Source organism: Nycticebus coucang, chromosome 5 (genome assembly GCF_027406575.1).
Source record: "Nycticebus coucang isolate mNycCou1 chromosome 5, mNycCou1.pri, whole genome shotgun sequence".
Lineage (NCBI taxonomy): Eukaryota > Metazoa > Chordata > Mammalia > Primates > Lorisidae > Nycticebus > Nycticebus coucang.
This window is the reverse complement of record NC_069784.1, coordinates 16,665,767-16,682,302: the sequence shown is the minus strand read 5'-3', so window position 1 is coordinate 16,682,302 and position 16,536 is coordinate 16,665,767. Positions and strand designations below refer to the sequence as shown.

General features: G+C 42.1%; 2 protein-coding genes across 2 annotated transcripts in view; one reads left to right on the top strand and one right to left on the bottom strand.

The window, feature by feature from the left end:
- DNAI3 (dynein axonemal intermediate chain 3) overlaps positions 1 to 2,557 on the bottom strand; it is a 58,598-nt gene extending 56,041 nt beyond the window's left edge. The window contains exon 1 of the mRNA XM_053591198.1: positions 2,476 to 2,557. The gene's annotated coding sequence lies outside the window, so the exon portion shown is untranslated. The remainder of the gene's footprint in view (positions 1 to 2,475) is intronic.
- Positions 1 to 16,536, top strand: part of BCL10 (BCL10 immune signaling adaptor) — a 238,928-nt gene that overhangs the window by 193,206 nt on the left and 29,186 nt on the right. The window lies entirely within an intron of this gene.

The following is a 16,536-nucleotide window of genomic DNA, read 5'->3' as shown; positions in this document are numbered from 1 at the left end:
AAAATAATTATCCCCAGACAATGATGTGATCCTCCTCATTTTTCCCTTCAGAGTTTTGTCTTCTTTTACCACCCTAAATGCACATAGTTTTTTTTACCACCCTAAATACACATAGTTTTTAATGGCAGGAGTATTCCCATTGCAATGCCTATTTCTGAATAAATGAAATTTTCTGCTGGAGAATCTTCCCTGTTTGCTATTTAGGTTGACAGCACACACCTGTTTTCATGCTCCCATCTGTTGCCTATGCGAATGTGTGGCGTATTTCCAGCCATGAAATGGAAATCATGAGATGTTGATTCTGAAAGACCAGTAGCATGGCTACAATTTCTTTCTCTTCACCTGGGGTCTCCTTAGGAAACTCTCCCCTTCCTGAGTTGTCTTCAATGACCTTATCTAGGTGGTCCTCATTCTCTTTTCTATTCCCAAAGTATTTACAAGTGTATCATGCTTACCTCTCATCTTTTATTTAAAACAGTGATTTAGAATAAAACCCCAAACTAACATCTTGAGCATCTGGTAAATGTGTCCACGAGAACTACTAATACTTAGGAAATCTCTACCAAGACCCTGATTAAACTTCAAGATTCTCTTGGATTCTTCAGCTGTCTTTTGGCAAGTACACAACACTCACCCCCCACCCCACCCCCCTTCCAGATACTCATTCCTACAATGGTCTATTCTTCTGTGTCTCCCTCTTCAGACCTACTTCCTCTTATTGCTGAGATTGGATATTTACTCATTTGCTATTATTATACTTCTCCCTTCAAAATGTCTCTGGAACATCTCCTCCCAGACTGGCGTTCCTAACCTGCTTTATGCCATGAGCCTCTGTGGCAGCCTGGTGAAGCCCATGCATCAAATGAAAACATGGCTTGCGAGGGAGACAGGTTACATGGAACTATAGTTATTACAACATTCTAAATTAAACAATAATTTGCGTGCTTTTTATTGACACATTAAAAACAAAATCTAGTCATGGATCTACTAATTACCTTAATTTTGAGGTAGCAATGAGCATAAATAATATATCTGCAACATCTGTAGTGTAATAAGAAAAGAGCTGTAATTTGTTTTGATGACAAAGTCACAGATCCTGCTAATACTACTGTGGTCTGTTACCAAATGCCTACATTTCAATTGCTGGTTAGTGAAAATAAACTTGTAATTAAAAAAAAAATCCACACATTCTTCTCCCTCTCCCTTTCACCCTCGATCATGGACACTTAACTGGCCTCTCTGCCTCTGTTCTATCTAGAACAATCACTCATGAGCACTCTTCCTAAAATGCCAATCTTCCCTGTGTAATGACTTTTGTGGGTCCCTATTGACCAGAGCAGAATCTCTTCCAGTATTACAGACATGGAGCTCATTGGAGCTGCAAATTTCCTGGTCTCACTCTGATTCTGTAGACCTAGGGCGGACCCTGGGACTCCGCATTTTAGAAAGTACTATGAGGCAGTCTTGCATTGGTGATCTTCAGACCAGACTTTGAAAAACAGGGTGGAGTCCAAACTTGTATTTATGGCCTTCAACACCCTTCACAGCCCTCCTCACCATACCCACCTTTCCAGTTTTACTCAAGCTTCACAGGGTCATCATCCATTTCCAAACAGTCTTGGGGCATCTCACCTCCCTCTCTGGAGAATCCTTTTCCTTTCCAGCCCTCCTGTGCCCCCAGCTCCAAGCGTGTGTGCATCTTTCTGCTTGCTTAAAACTTACTCATCCTTCAAGGCATAACTCCATTATGACCTTCTTTCCAAAGCCTCCCTGACTTTCTCACTCAGGCTGAACCATCTTGCTCTCCCTGACACTTTCCAATCACGCTGTGTGTAGCTAATTGTGTCAGGTCACTGCAGGGGGAAAGGGTCTCAAACTCAGAGCTGAAAGATTGCTGTGAATTCATTCAGCATTCAGCATACACTGGGGAGAAGGACAGAGAAAGTATTGAGTAGCAATTAGAAACCAGGTCAAGTAGTCGCTAAAGGAATAAGACAAGGCCACTACTTTCAAAGAGTTTGTGTTCCTGGTTCATCTCCCTCTCTCTTTACTCCAGCCTTTTAAAAACAGTCCTGAAGTCATCTCTCTAACTACTTCAGCTCACATTAATCTTTTCTGCTTTGACCCCCCACCAATACCGATGAACAACCTGAACCATGCTGTTTTTGAATTCATTCATTCATGGCTCATTGAGCTGTTACTATGTGCCAGCAATGTGATAGTCCCCGGAGACACCTGTGACCAAAACAGCAGCACCTGCCCTCAAAGTTCTTGGAGTGTCGTTAACTGCTTTCTTGCTGTTATTTTTGTCTCCCTGGCTAGCATGGAAGTTCTCTGAAAACAGGGAAAGTCTTGCAATTTTTTGTACTGTTCACTGCCACTACCACATTCGCTGGCCCAAGGAGCGTTTTAATGCCCTTGAGAGAGTGAAATACTTGTTTTCCACGCCTCCCTTCCATTCAGAGTTTTCCTTACCTGATGCCGCCGCTAACCTGAATGGAGAGAATCCTCTTTCCAGAACCCTGGAGAAAAGCTCCTTCGAGAGGTGGAGATGAGAGTTTGACCCTTCTAAGAAAAACAAATCTGCGAAGCACAAACTGCGGTTCCTCCGCTGGCCGTTGCTAGGACGCATCCGTTGCTAAGAAAAAAGAGGCGAGGCGTCTGCTGAGATTGACAGAGGACCACCACCAATACAGTGTCCTCTCCCTACCAGGCCCTTTCAAAGCAAACTTGTGACTGGTTGCCTTGATGTGACGTCCTCCAACAAGTCCTGGGCTTTGTCTGCAGTTTTCCACCGCGAAGAGAGTTTTGTAATTTAGGTGCTTTGGTGACAGTGGTCTGGTCTGACAACCCTCCCATCCCCCGAGGTCTGACAGGCTGGGTCACGCTTCACAGCCACCTCTACCGTACACGAAGGGGAATCCTGGGCTGTGGACGCTCGGAGCCTGGAGAGAAGGGTGTTATGAAGCTGTCTGCCCGGGAATCCTTGGGGCTGCTTCCCTATTTACCCTCTGCGGATAGAGGGGCCCTCCTGGGGACCTTTCCTGGATGGCGGTGTGGAGAGGAGGTCAGGCAGGACCGGGTGTCGTGGAGGACCCAGAACTTAAACTTATAATGTTACATTTTCCTCTTGCCAAAATAACTTTTATCTAGAGATTGACTCAAAACTGGAATTCTGAGTCTCTGGAGGAAGAAACTTGAATCCCTGAACGAAAGCACATGTAGTGAAAATAGGATGGAACCTGTTAGGCTAGGGCCCACGTGACACAGCTGGCTGGTCAGATTAGGTCCTGCCTGACCTTCGCCCCTGGCCTCTCGTCCTTACTGTTTTGTAAATTGAGCACCCACGATAATGATGCCTATCTTGAGTAATTTAGGTGGATTGATTTAGATTAGCTTTTGAATTGGAATGTTGTAAGAGGTCACTGAGTTATGATTGTTATTTAAAATAAGGGTTAATGTAATATTTGGTTTGAACTTTTACGTATAAAACTGTAGTTTGGAAATGGAAGAACCGAACAGTCTTGGAGAGGCTACTCTCACTGTTCTCCAGAATTGCTGACCTTCTGACAAAGTTTGGTGGACCTATCCCCATCTTTGCATACTGGCTGACAATGACATGTGACCCGACCCTCTCCAATGGGTAACATGAGTAACTCGAAGCTTCACTTTTTTCCCCTGCGATTGTGATTCCTATGGGATTCATACAGTGACGCTCATCTCTCTGAACACTGTTTTTCCTCCTTTCCTTTAAAAAATGATTATAACTGCCTAACTTGAAACTGGCAAAATTTAATAAAGCAATGCAATTGACTGCTGTAATTGGTCTAAGTTAATTTTCACACCCAAATTAAGTTAAATATTTCATTGAGAAGAGGCTTATAGATGTATAACGTGGGACTTAATGGTCCTAAATGAATATTGGATTTTACGTGGTGTGTAGAAAGATCATGTGGATTCTTTCAAATTTCTGAAGAATGTGTATTTATTAAAGAAATCATGAAAAAAAAAAAAAGCCCCAGGAAGAGGTCTTATCTTAATGCTGTGATGCCCTTTTCCTAGGCTCATCCACTCCTTGACAGTGACTTAGCCCCCCACCCTAGTCCTGAGTCTTCTTTTTTCACTTTGCCTTCTCCTGGTGGCATACTGTATTCCCCTCATCTTCAGCCATCACCTCAACACTTACCAGGGACTTCCATTTTCATATTCTCAGCCTAATACATTTCTTAAGTTCCAGACATGAATTTCCACTAGCTACTGGACATTTCCAACTACCTACGTAGTTCAGTTCACAGTGTTTAATTGTTGCTAAAAAAAAAAAGACACTGACTGAAGGAGGGAATGAATGGATTACTGTACCACAGCCACCACAGTTTAGCAGAGCCAAAGTCAACTCATTATCTTTCAGAAGCTTTTTGTTCCTCCTTGATTCCCTTCCTCAGTTAATAGCATCACTGTGAATCAGTTTGCAACATTAGAAATCTGAGAGTCATCCTGACTCATTACCCACTGACCACAGCTAGCGTATCAGTAAGTCCTCCCATTTTTCTTTCTTAAATATTTCTCAAATACTCCATCTCCTTTTAGCCATCCTTTGCCTCTCCCTTATTTCAGGGATGCTTTATCTCTCACCCAGATGGTGGTAATAGTCTCTTGATTTGTTCTATCTCCTTCCCTCTAATTTATTTGCCAAGTTGCCACAGAATATTCTAAATCAGAAATTCAATCCTGACATTACTCTGCTTCACTATCTCAATCTGGCACATGGTACCCTGTACAAAGAGGGATCTGAAAGAGTCCAGAAAGATACCTAGAAGGTAATGAGCTATTTTTCTAACCTCATCCCCTACCTCCCTCCCCAGTCCAACCCATGCTTTTGTCCAGTGCTTCTCAACTGAAGACCCCTAAGTGCCAATGGGCATGAAACCACAGAGGTCAGAGGTCGGTAGTAGGCTGATGGTAAAAAGGGTTATAACTGAAGTAGACTTCTGTAACTGAGATATATTTGTTTGCTATAAAGAATTCATAAAGTTTTTGCATTCTGCTCTACAATGTATTTGTGTTTGATTTTTTTAAATGTCTAAAGTGACTATTAACTACAACTGACATAAAATGGAATAAACACAAAGAAACCCTAGGTGATTGTGATATGCTTGTCTCCTGGCTTTCCATAGCCTCTACGATCCAGCTCTGATGACACGTGGCCCCCAACCACACCCCTGTGCCCAGCCCTGTCACAACTGTGTGTCTGCCCATCCCACTACCCCCACCTGCACCTCTCCCTCACTCGGTAACGCCTTCCTGTGTCTTTATTACCTGGTAAACTTCTGCTTATTTTTCCAAACCCAACTCAAATGTTACCTTCTCTGTAAAGCTTACTGGTACTCTATATAGGCATCCAGACGAACTAGTCACCCTATCCTCTGTTTTTCCACTATAGCCAGTCCTATGTCATGTAACAGTGGCTTGTTCACATGGGTGTCTCCCATCTGAACTTTGTGGCAGGGATGCCGTCTCATTCCTTTCTACCTCCATTGTCTAACTCAGCGTCTGACATAGGTGGCGTCATTCAATACATATGTTGAATTATGTCATTGATTGACTATTCTTGAAGTCTGAAAGGAGCTCTATTAACAAAACATGCTTTGTATCCTTCCAAAGAATTTCTCTTTCTTAAAAAAAATCCATAATCCTTTGCAGATTTAAGGAAGTAGGGGCTGTAACCTTGTGATTTGGATCAGACAAGCCTTTCTGTCATCTTTAGAGAAACCCCAAGGGGCTGTCCATTAAATGGAATTAGTCATAAGTTACAATACAAAAAAAGTTAGAAATTGAATAGGAAATGTTTAGTGATTTCTTCATGTTGTAAACTCATGATTAACCATCTGTCTTTTTTTTTTTTTTTTACCATCTGTCTTTTAACAGGAGTGGTAAGAAATAAATGAAGCCTCACCTGGGTAGGTAGTGAACACTCACATGTTTTCTCAAGGGATGCTGGATTGAATTTTCCTGAGATGTGAAGATATTTAAAAATTAAATTTAGTTTTATTAGTTGAGTGTAAATGTAATGAGACAAAAAGTCATAAGGTAAAATACTTCTCTGATTCTTTAAGGACATCTTGATAAACTTCAGATTGGGTTTGCAAAAGGATAATCTGACAAATTGACAAGTTAGATGTGAGTTGTGGATTTTTACTAATTATTTTAGTGAGTAACTCTACCAACCCCTTATATGGATATATTTTTTTTAAAAAAAGAGTTGAGAAACCAAGGCTGGAGGATCCTATTTCATGCCTGGGAGGGAGAAGTGTCCTTCTTTGAGCCCTAAACTGCTGAGATTACCACATGTTTTCCAAGTGTTTGGGGGAAAATTACCACAACCTATTGCATGAAGAACTGAGGAGCATTGCAGAAGAATATTCAGCTTTGGAAATAAGAAAACAAGATAACCCCCGCCCCCACCCTCGACCTAGGAACAAAGATCTAGCTGTTGGAAAAATAGGCCAATTGTGGCAATTCTAGAAAAAAAAGGGATTAAAATTTTAATGACAAATTAGAATATGTGCAAACTAACATGAAGAGACATTTACTTCTGTGCAAAATGGGCTTGATTCTACTGGGGAGGACTCAGGCTGTACCTGGCTCCAGTAATTGTTAACCCCTTCCACAAAGGAAGGCAGACCCCTACAGCTGTTTTGTTTTGTGCGTTTTTTTTTTTGCCATTCAACATTTTATTATTTTTTTTTTTACATATGCATGTGTTTATTAGATTTCCACTTTTTGCCTTCACGAAATTAAAAAGGCTTAAAATTTAATAACAATAGCAATGTTTAAGGTAAGGACTAGAAACAAAAACCTTATAAAGAGGTTTGCCAGTGTTTCTGCCCCTATCATTTTTTTCTCCCAATTTTATCCTGTAAGGGTTTTTGCTTGTTTGTTTTGGTTTGATTTATAGTATTTTTGTCTTTCCTCTCTACCTGGTGGAGGTGGGGTACTATGTCTGATCTGGCTGGCAAAGCATCCTACAGCAGGCTGCAGGCAGCAGGTATCTCCACAAGAGCCAAGGCAAGGACTGAAGAGAAAAATATGGGGCCTTGTGGTAGCAGAGTAGACTTATCAGTGAGCATGGGTGAGACTCCACTCCCTGCACCCTGAAACAGCTGGTGATGTGAGAGGCCTTATATGGTGGTTACAGCCCCTACAATATCATTGCACGATATTAGTTCTGCTTGTATCATGATCATGCCATTAGAGACTTCAAATATTTTTAAGGTGGAATCACTTAAGTAATACTGTATTTAAGAAAATTAGATTGAAGCCTAAATTTGTCACTTTCTGGATAAAAGGTATTAGACAAACTCTTAAATTTTCTAAATTTCCTCTTCCAAATGATAATAGATTCCTCAGAGCCAAGGCAGATAAAAGGTGAAGTCAATCAGATCACTTCCCCAAGGACTTTCTTGAAAAGATATTAAATTTCCCCTAGAAAGCTGCAAATAGGCTTGTCAACTAGTTGGGGTTTCCCCAGGGGAGTTTATATATAACAGGAGAAAAATACATTTCTTCTGCTCTAAACCAAACAGATGGCTTCAGATTTGAAATAAAATCTATATTTTAAGTTTTTTTTTTCTTTTTTTTGAGACAGAGTCTCACTCTGGCTCCCTGACTAGAATGCCATGGCATTATAGCTCACAACAACCTCAAGTTCTTGGGCTCAAGAGATCCTCTTGCCTCTGTTTTTCTATTTTTGGAAGAGACGGGGTCCCGCTCCTGTTCAGGCTGGTCTCAAACTCCCGACCTCAGGTGATCCACTCGCCCTGGCCTCCCCAAGTGCTAGGATTACAGGTGAGACCCACTCTGCCCAGCCTATGTTGAATATTTTTGCCACTTACAAATTATTAAGTTCAAAAAAGGTAATATTCCTATCCCTGAGTTTAGTCAGTTTTAAAATGTAAATTTTGAACACTTTGCTATACTCCCCCAAAGTTGTGTAATTTGGAAAATTGTGTTTAATAAATTATTTCAAATGTAAAGAACATGTATATTTGTTAACAGAAATTGGTTCTTCCCTATTTCCACTAATAAGTGGTGAAAAAATTTGAAGTATTAATATGAAGGAATGCCAGATTGTTAGCCTGTACAGATTGCTGGCAGATCTTAACCTGTCTCTTCCCCATAGCATTGCCATGAAAAGCCCAGCAGAGTGCCTCAGGTATGGTATATACTCAAAGAATAGTTGTTGAATCAGAATTAATCTTAAATTCTGCTCAACATGAATTTACGGAATTGCCTCTGTCCTTTGGTGACCATGAAGTGTAGATCTGGCTCTCCAACTGTGTACCAGATATTTCCACTTCTATGTCCGATACGCAGTTATCCAAAGCATGGCCCTTGGGTCAGTGCCAACCAGGAAACATTTGTCACTAGCTCACAAGTTCATGAAGTATTTGTCACTCATCTACAACAAAAGAAGTACAGAAACTGAAAGAGTTTAAAATCTTTTTAGCAATTTGACAGAGTAACTTTATGCTATGTAGAGATGTGGATTTCAAATGCCTTTATTCTATTCTTCCGGCAGTTTATTTGCTCTGTATTTTATAGAAGCATCAGCCAGCGAAAGAAATGACTAGAGTGCTGTGGCATTATAGCTCACAGCAACCTCAAGTTCTTGGGCTCAAGAGATCCTCTTGCCCCCTGTGACAGTATAAGCAGCACTCTAGAGCAGGAGTCCTCAGACTTTTAAAACAGGGGGCCAGTTCACTGTCCCTCAGACCGGTGGAGGGCCGGACTATAGTTTAAAAAAAAACTATGAACAAATTCCTATGCACACTGCACATATCTTATTTTGAAGAAAAAAAAACAAAATGGGACCAAATACAATATTTAAAATGAAGAACAAGTAAAGTTAAATCAACAAACTTACCAGTATTTCAATGGGAACTATGGGCCTGCTTTTGGCTAATGAGATGGTCAATGTCGGGTTCCATATTTGTCACTGCTAGTCGTAACAAGTGATGCAAGTGTGCATCAGTTAGTCTAGATCTGGTTGGAGATTTCAGATGTTTCATGCTGGAAAAAGTCTGTTCACAGACATAAGTGCTGCCAAAGATGGTTGCCATTTTGAGTTCATGGTTCCTGAGATTAGAGTATGTGTCAGAGGGGAGAGATGCATAGAAATTAGGAAGGCTGCTTGACTTGAATGCATCTCTCAGAGAGTCATAATTCTGCAGTTCAGCCAGTTCCATTTGGTAAATCGTATCCACATTTTCAATGTCAATAAAAAATGGGTTACGGAAAAGCTGTATGTCCTGTTCATGGAGATGAAGCTCTTTAAATCTAAATTGGAACTCCTTTTGCAACTTTTCCAGTGAATCCACACATGTTTTATTTGGGAATGCAACCAATGGATTTTCTGCTAACAGATTTTGAGTTGTGGGGAGATGGCAGAAATTTTCCTCTTTCACTTGTTTGATGAGGAGACCTAATTTTACTTCAAATGCTTTCACATGTGATTGCATATCACAGATGAGCTTCCCCTTTCCTTGAAGTTGCACATTGAAACTGTTGAGTAGCTCTGTTACATCTTTCTGTCAGAAAGGCAAGGTGCCATTTTCATTCTGCATCACTGAGCTCTGGTACTTCTTTGTTTTTTGAAAGCAGAAAAGCTGTAATCTGTGGAAGTAAGTCATAGAAATGTTTCAAAATTCTCCCTTGACTCAGCCAATGGACTTCTGTGTGGTACGGAACATCTTCAAAGGCAACATTTAGCTCAGACAGAAATTCCTAAAATTGTCTGTGGTTTAGTGTATTACCTCTAATGAAGTTAACACAAAATACCACACTTTTCATAACAGAGTCCCACTTCAGTGATTTACTACACAGTGCTTGTTGGTGGATGAGGCAGTGTACGGCTATTGGATGAGAATGGTTATGTTTGTCCATCTCTTGGTTCTTAGACCCCACCCAGCTTCCCCGAAAATAAGACATCCTCCGAAAATAAGACATCCTCCGAAAATAAGACCTACTTACAGGAAAGATAAGACATCCCCTGAAAATAAGACCTAGCGCATCTTTGGGAGCACACCTTAAAATAAGTCTTATTTTTGGGGAAACAGAGTAGGAGCACCATCAGTTGTCACACTGGCTAGTTTTGCCCAGTCCAGCTCCAAACTATTCACAGTTTGGCAAACCTTTTCATAAATATCCTCTCTTGTAGTTGTTCCTTTGATGCTTTGCAGTGCAGCAAGCTCTTCTGTGACTTCGAAATAGTCATTTGTACCATGAATAAAAATTAGAAGTTGTGCAGAATCATGAACATCATTACTTTCGTCAAGTGCCAAGGAAAAATAGGAAAGGTTTTTGCGGATTTTTGCAAATGCTGATGCAAATTGTCTCCCATTTCTTCAATCCTTTATGTAATTGGGGGTCCTGAAAGACAAAATACAGTGAGTCCGGCCTTCTCTGGACACATCTCTTTGGCAACAGAAAGAAGGCATTCTTTAACAAATTCTCCCTCCATGAATGGTCTGCCAGTGCACACTATTATCTTGGCAATTTAAAAACTTGCTCACAGTGATGAAGTATTTAGCTGTTTCTGCTTCACAAACATATTTTGCTGAGTTGTCAATGTATATTTCAGTTTTAACATTTTATCTTTTCTCACTTTTCTGACCAAACTATCATATTTATCTTTATGTTGAGTTTGATAATGTTGACACAAATTATATTCTTTGAACACAGATGCTATATTCTGGTATATCAAACACACAGCTCTTTCCTTGTACTGCATGAAAAAGTAATCATAAGTCCACTGTTCTTTGAATATCCTACACTCCAAGTCAATTTTTCTCTTTCTTGATATCATTGTTTCCTAGGGATTCCAAATTGCTATTAATAAAATACCAATATATATATATATATATATATATATATATATATATATATACAGTGCTCCAAAAACAATATACCAGCAATAACTTTGCCCACACAGAGACATATAGACTGCACTGCTCATCAATGCAGTCTGATCAGTGTCCATCAATGCAGCCTTGCCAGTCCACATCATTTCAGCCTCACCAGTGCCCATATGGTGGAACTCCACTTTTACCTTAGGCTCACCCTGGTGTGGTGTGGGAACAGGCATGATTACAGAGCCAGTTCCTCCACCATCTTTCCAGTTTACACTACCCTGTGTGAACCGCACTGCAATCTGTGAACTCACTCAGGAATTTGATCGCATGGGTGAGAAGACCCATGCGATCAGATTCCACTGCAGGAAAAAAGAAGGCACATATGCCTTTTTTCTTCCAAATCTAATGCACTGCTCAGAGATCGCATCAGTGTGAACCCGGGCTTACACAGCACACAACATACAACATCATACACAACTGAATAGCAATCAGAATATAAATGCACTTACTGGCAATTAAATTGAGTTTCCTACTCCTCGGCTGTCTGCAGAGCTGGATTAAGTTCCCAGGGGGCCCTAGGCAGATTACCAGTTTGGGGCCCTCATGTGATAACACCGAGCACTGACCATTTGCATTAATACTGACTGCTGACCATTTGCAATAACACTGACTGCTGACAATTTGCATTAATACTGAGTGCTAACAATTTTCATTAACACCAAGCACATACAATTATCATAACCACTGAGCACTGACTATTTGCATTACCTCTGAGCACTGACAATTTGCATTTGTACTGAGCGCTGACTATTTGCATTATTACTGTGATGCAAACCCCCAAGAAACTATCCCCAACCAACGAAGCAACTTAAAAAAAAGGCTTTCCTAACTTCAAAAAAAAAGGCTCTTCTAACCTCAAAAAAACTGCCCCCATCTGCAAAAAAAAAAAGACCACCTAGCTTCAGAAAAAAAGGCCCCCCTTCACTGCAAAAAAAAAAAAAAAAAAAGACCTCCTAACTTCAAAAATAAAAAAATCCTAACTTGTTCTTACCTCAGTCCTTAGGCAGCAGCAGAATCTGCACAGACAACCTGGTGACTCCTCCGATTACACCAGAGACTGAGATGAGGAGTCAAGAGACAGAGAGAAGGAGGGGCGGAGTCGGAGAGTAGGAGGGGAATTGGAGAGTGTGGGGCACAAGCCACACATGCACTGCAGCAGGAAGAGTGGGTTGCTAAGCAGGACGGCAGTAGCACCCGGAGGGGAACAGAGTCTGAGTGTTGGCCACATTCCACATATGCGCACTGCGGCCTGGGCGGGACAAGTTAGCTACTAAGCAGGACAGGCAGCTGTGGCAAAAACACCAGGCGGACAGTAATTTGAGGTTTCTAGAGAAATCTCAAAAACACATTCAGGGCAGCGCCCGTGGCTCAGTGAGTAGGGCGCCGGCCCCGGCCCCACATGCCGAGGGTGGCGGGTTCAAACCCGGCCCGGTCAAACTGCAACAAAAAAATAGCCGGGCGTTGTGGCGGGCGCCTGTAGTCCCAGCTGCTCGGGAGGCTGAGGCAGGAGAATCGTGTAAGCCCAAGAGTTAGAGGTTGCTGTGAGCCGCGTGACGCCATGGCACTCTACTGAGGGCCGTTCAGTGAGACTATGTCTCTACAAAAAAAAAAAAAAAAAAAAAAACACATTCAAACCTGAGCTCCTGACCCTTCCCTCCTACCTGTGCAGTCGTTTCCTGCAGTCTCATCTCAATTGATGGAATTTCATCTTTATGGCTGATCACCGAAGGTCTGATGCCTCCTCTTCCATCCTTTACACTTTGGGGATATATTTCCAACACTGCAGCCAGAGAGATGCACTTTTAGGGGTGGGAGGGAACATCTGGGACACCTGTGTTTATTTGAGGCAACAAAGTAGCAGGAGGGCCCCAGGGTGGGGGCGAGAGGGGCAGGCTGGGGACCTAGACTTGGAAGAGTGGTGCCCCCCCCCAGTGAGTGCAGGTGGATGCAGCAAGGCTGGGGAAGGTGGGGCTCACACCTGCCCACACACCCACAACCACACACCACCCACACTCTCAGCCCCACTGTCCCCATCTGACTTAGCCTGACTGGGAGCCCCTCCCAGGGCGTCCACGGGACTCAGTTCTGTCCCCGGACCCTAAGATTCCAGGGGTACCTTCATCCTTTCCTCCACATCCCAGGGGAGGTCACAACATTAACCACGAAAGTGAAGGCCGCGGGCCCCACTTGGGCCGGCGCTGATGCCTGTGTAGAAGCAGCGGGTGCCTGACCCTGGGGATCCCCGGCCAACGCGGTGGGACCAGGCAGGTGAGGGATAGGCGGAGGCTCCGAAGTCCTCTTGGGGTCTGTGAGGACTGGGTTTCCTTCACGAGCTGGGGGTCGCAGTGGTCAGGGCGCAGCAGAGCGGGCGGCAGGCTGGGCAGGAGCCCGAGGTCCTGGCGCAGGCGGCGGCAGTGGGTACCCGCTGATGCCATGCTGGGTTTAACGCACGGGCCAGGGCAGACCCCGGATAGTCCCTGCGCGGAGTGAGGCCGGAGTGCGCTAGTTCCCAGGGCCAGAAGCAGCAAGTAGGGTCACGCCCGAGTCGGAGCTGTTCTGATTAGTGCATGAGAAACACGCCGGCCCGCGGGCTCCCTCCGCACCCAGAAGGGGCGCCAGCTGCGCCAGCAAGAGCTTCATTCCGGAGGGATAAACGTCCCTCTCTAGGGACTCACAATGCCGCAGAACCCTGCCCTGCTCGCTGCGGGCCACCGGAGCCCGCGGCCTCGCAGAGCTCCCCAAGCCTCCCACGCTCCAGACCGGGACAACCTCGGTGACACCTCAGGATACACTTAAAAAAAAATCCCACGTCAAATGTTTTCCGTCCTCGGCCCCAAACCTTCCAAAATAGCTCCCACTGCGCTGTAGGTAAAAGCCAAAGTCCTTACTAAGGCCTCCAAGGCCCTGCATAACCTGGGTTCTGTCACTGGCTTCGCTTCCCGCCAGTGCTCCTGGAGGATCACACCGCTGCAGACCCCATGTTTTGCGGGTCACCAAGCACACCCCGGCAGACAGGCAGACAGCTTCTGTTTCTCTCATTGGATGTTGCCTCTGCCTGGGACATTTAATGGAGCTATCCTTCAAGATTTTGCTGAAATGTTAACTTCTCAGTGGGGCTGATCCTCCACCCTCTTTAAAAAGCAACTTATCAGCACTCCCCATTTTCCCGTCTCTGCTTTTTTTTTTTTATCGCCTTTTAACAACTGTACAATATACTATTTATGTTCATTGACTGTCTTTGTCCATTAAAATGTAAACTCTACAGGGGCAGAGATTTTTGCCTTGGTTACCGCTGCACCCCCAGTGTCTTAATCTATGCTTGGCATATAGAAGGTATGACACGAACTTTCATTAAATGGTCCGGAGCAATCATTTGGGAATGTCATTTGTCGCTATTTATTAACTGAAACTGTGTACATCTAGCATTTCTACTCCTAAATATTTACCCTAGAGAAATTTCTACATTTTTAAGTATATCTGATTGAAATGTCTTGAATGTGGTCTTATTTGATTACAGCTAAATTAATGTGGCCTTCCAACATAAAAAGCTTCCCTATCTGGCTCGGTGCCTGTGGCTCAAGCGGCCAAGGCGCCAGCCACATACACCTGAGCTGGCAGGTTCGAATCCAGCCTGGGCCACCAAACAACAATGATGGCTGCAACCAAAAAAAAAAAAAAAAAAAAAAAATAGCCTGTAATCCCAGCTACTTGGGAGGTGGAGGCAGGAGAATCGCTTGAACCCAGGAGTTGGAGGTTGCTGTGAGCTGTGATGCTATAGCACTCTACCCGGGGTGACAGCTTGAGGCTCTGTCTCAAAAAAAAAAAGAAAGAAAGAAAGAAATGAAAAAAGAAACAGAAAAGCTTCCCTATCCCTAAATGAGGTGATAGGAATTTTTTCTTATGGGATCACCATCTTATACTTGGTTGTCCTTGACAGTGTTACGCCTTGCATAACTGTAACATAACTTTTTTTGGACCTTCTGGCAACATCAACAGCATTATTTAGACTCATATGTTGAAATCACCAATTGGGAATTTATTTTGCTTCCAAAACTTATTTCTTAAAATACTATTCATAGGATTAGCAGAATGCACTCTATGTGTATAAATGTACTGATGTTTGTTTTCTTTGCAAGAATGAATCACTAGCAAGTCTAGAAGTAGACACTTATAACACAGCAAAAGTTAAAAGTCAGATTGACTGATTAGATCTTAACTGCTGCTCTTTTACACAGTCCTCTCCTGCTTTCTAGAAATGCTTACCTAAACTTTTACTCTAAAGGTAAGCATTTCCTTGCTTTTGACTTGATGTCAATATATTCCTTTGAGCTAGTAACATAACGAAGTTGATAATATTCCCCTTACATTGTTTGATGCCTTTGTCAAAAATAAATTGACCATATGTATGTGTGTGTCTGTTTCTAGATTCTGTTTGTTTCACTGTCTGTACACATATTCTAAATATCTCTTTTGAAATCAGGTAGGATAAATCCTCCAATTTTATCTTCCTTTTAAAAAATGGCTTTGGTTATTGTTGATTCTTTGCATTTCAATATGAATTTTAGAATCAGCTTGTCAATATTTACAACACAGTTTGCTGGAATTTCCAGTGAGATTGGGTTGAATCTATAAATGAACATGATGAAAACTTACATTTTAACAATATTGAGCTTTGAAATTTATGATTGAGGTCCATCGTTTCATTAATTTAGGTCTTTCGAGTAAAAAAAAAAGGCATCAACATTTATAAGCACATAAAATATCCCTGATGCAATAACGAATCCTTTACATGCATTATATGAATTAAAGCTTGCCATTCCTTTTATTAGACAGATTATACACAGAAGGAAACGAGATGATGGAGAGGGTAAGTAACTCCTAGTGCCCAACTGAGTAAGTATCATGGAAAGGAATTTAGACTTTCATCTGACTCTAAAATCTAGCATTTTTTATTCACCTGTCTACATAATTTGCCTATAAACCAGAGTTAAGTGAGGGCCATTATTTATGCCTGCAAACCTCTCTCCCAAGTGTTACAGTAAGAAAATAGAATTAAGTTGTGAGAAGGCATATGGGTACTAAAGATTAAATTATATTTTCCAAATTGCCTTTGAGAATTGAATGTGCTGATTATACCCTTTGGGTTTCTACCTTGTTCAAAGCACTTGGGATTCAGGTTAATGAACAGCGTAAAATTCTTGGACCTATTGCAAGAAATATATTTCCATTTACAAAGTATGCATGCAGACTGGTTTGGGATCTGAAAAAAGAAAAAGGTTTTATAAAAGGTCTGACAGCTGTGGATGTAATTTCAGGAGTACCTGTGATGGAAATTCAGTGACCTTTACAAATGTACCCATGGCCAAAAAATAAAAATAGAAAAAAAAAAAAGGGAAGTGATTGTAATTAAAATTAACCAAAGTTCTTGATCCATTCCTGATAAGGAGTGAGCTAAGGTTTAATATTTAAAAATAATTTACGAAGAAAAGAGTTATGGTTCAAGGTCTACCTCAGGTATTTCTATTAACATTTCTTGAAAGAGATTTCTAGGGCCCTTTCTGTCCCT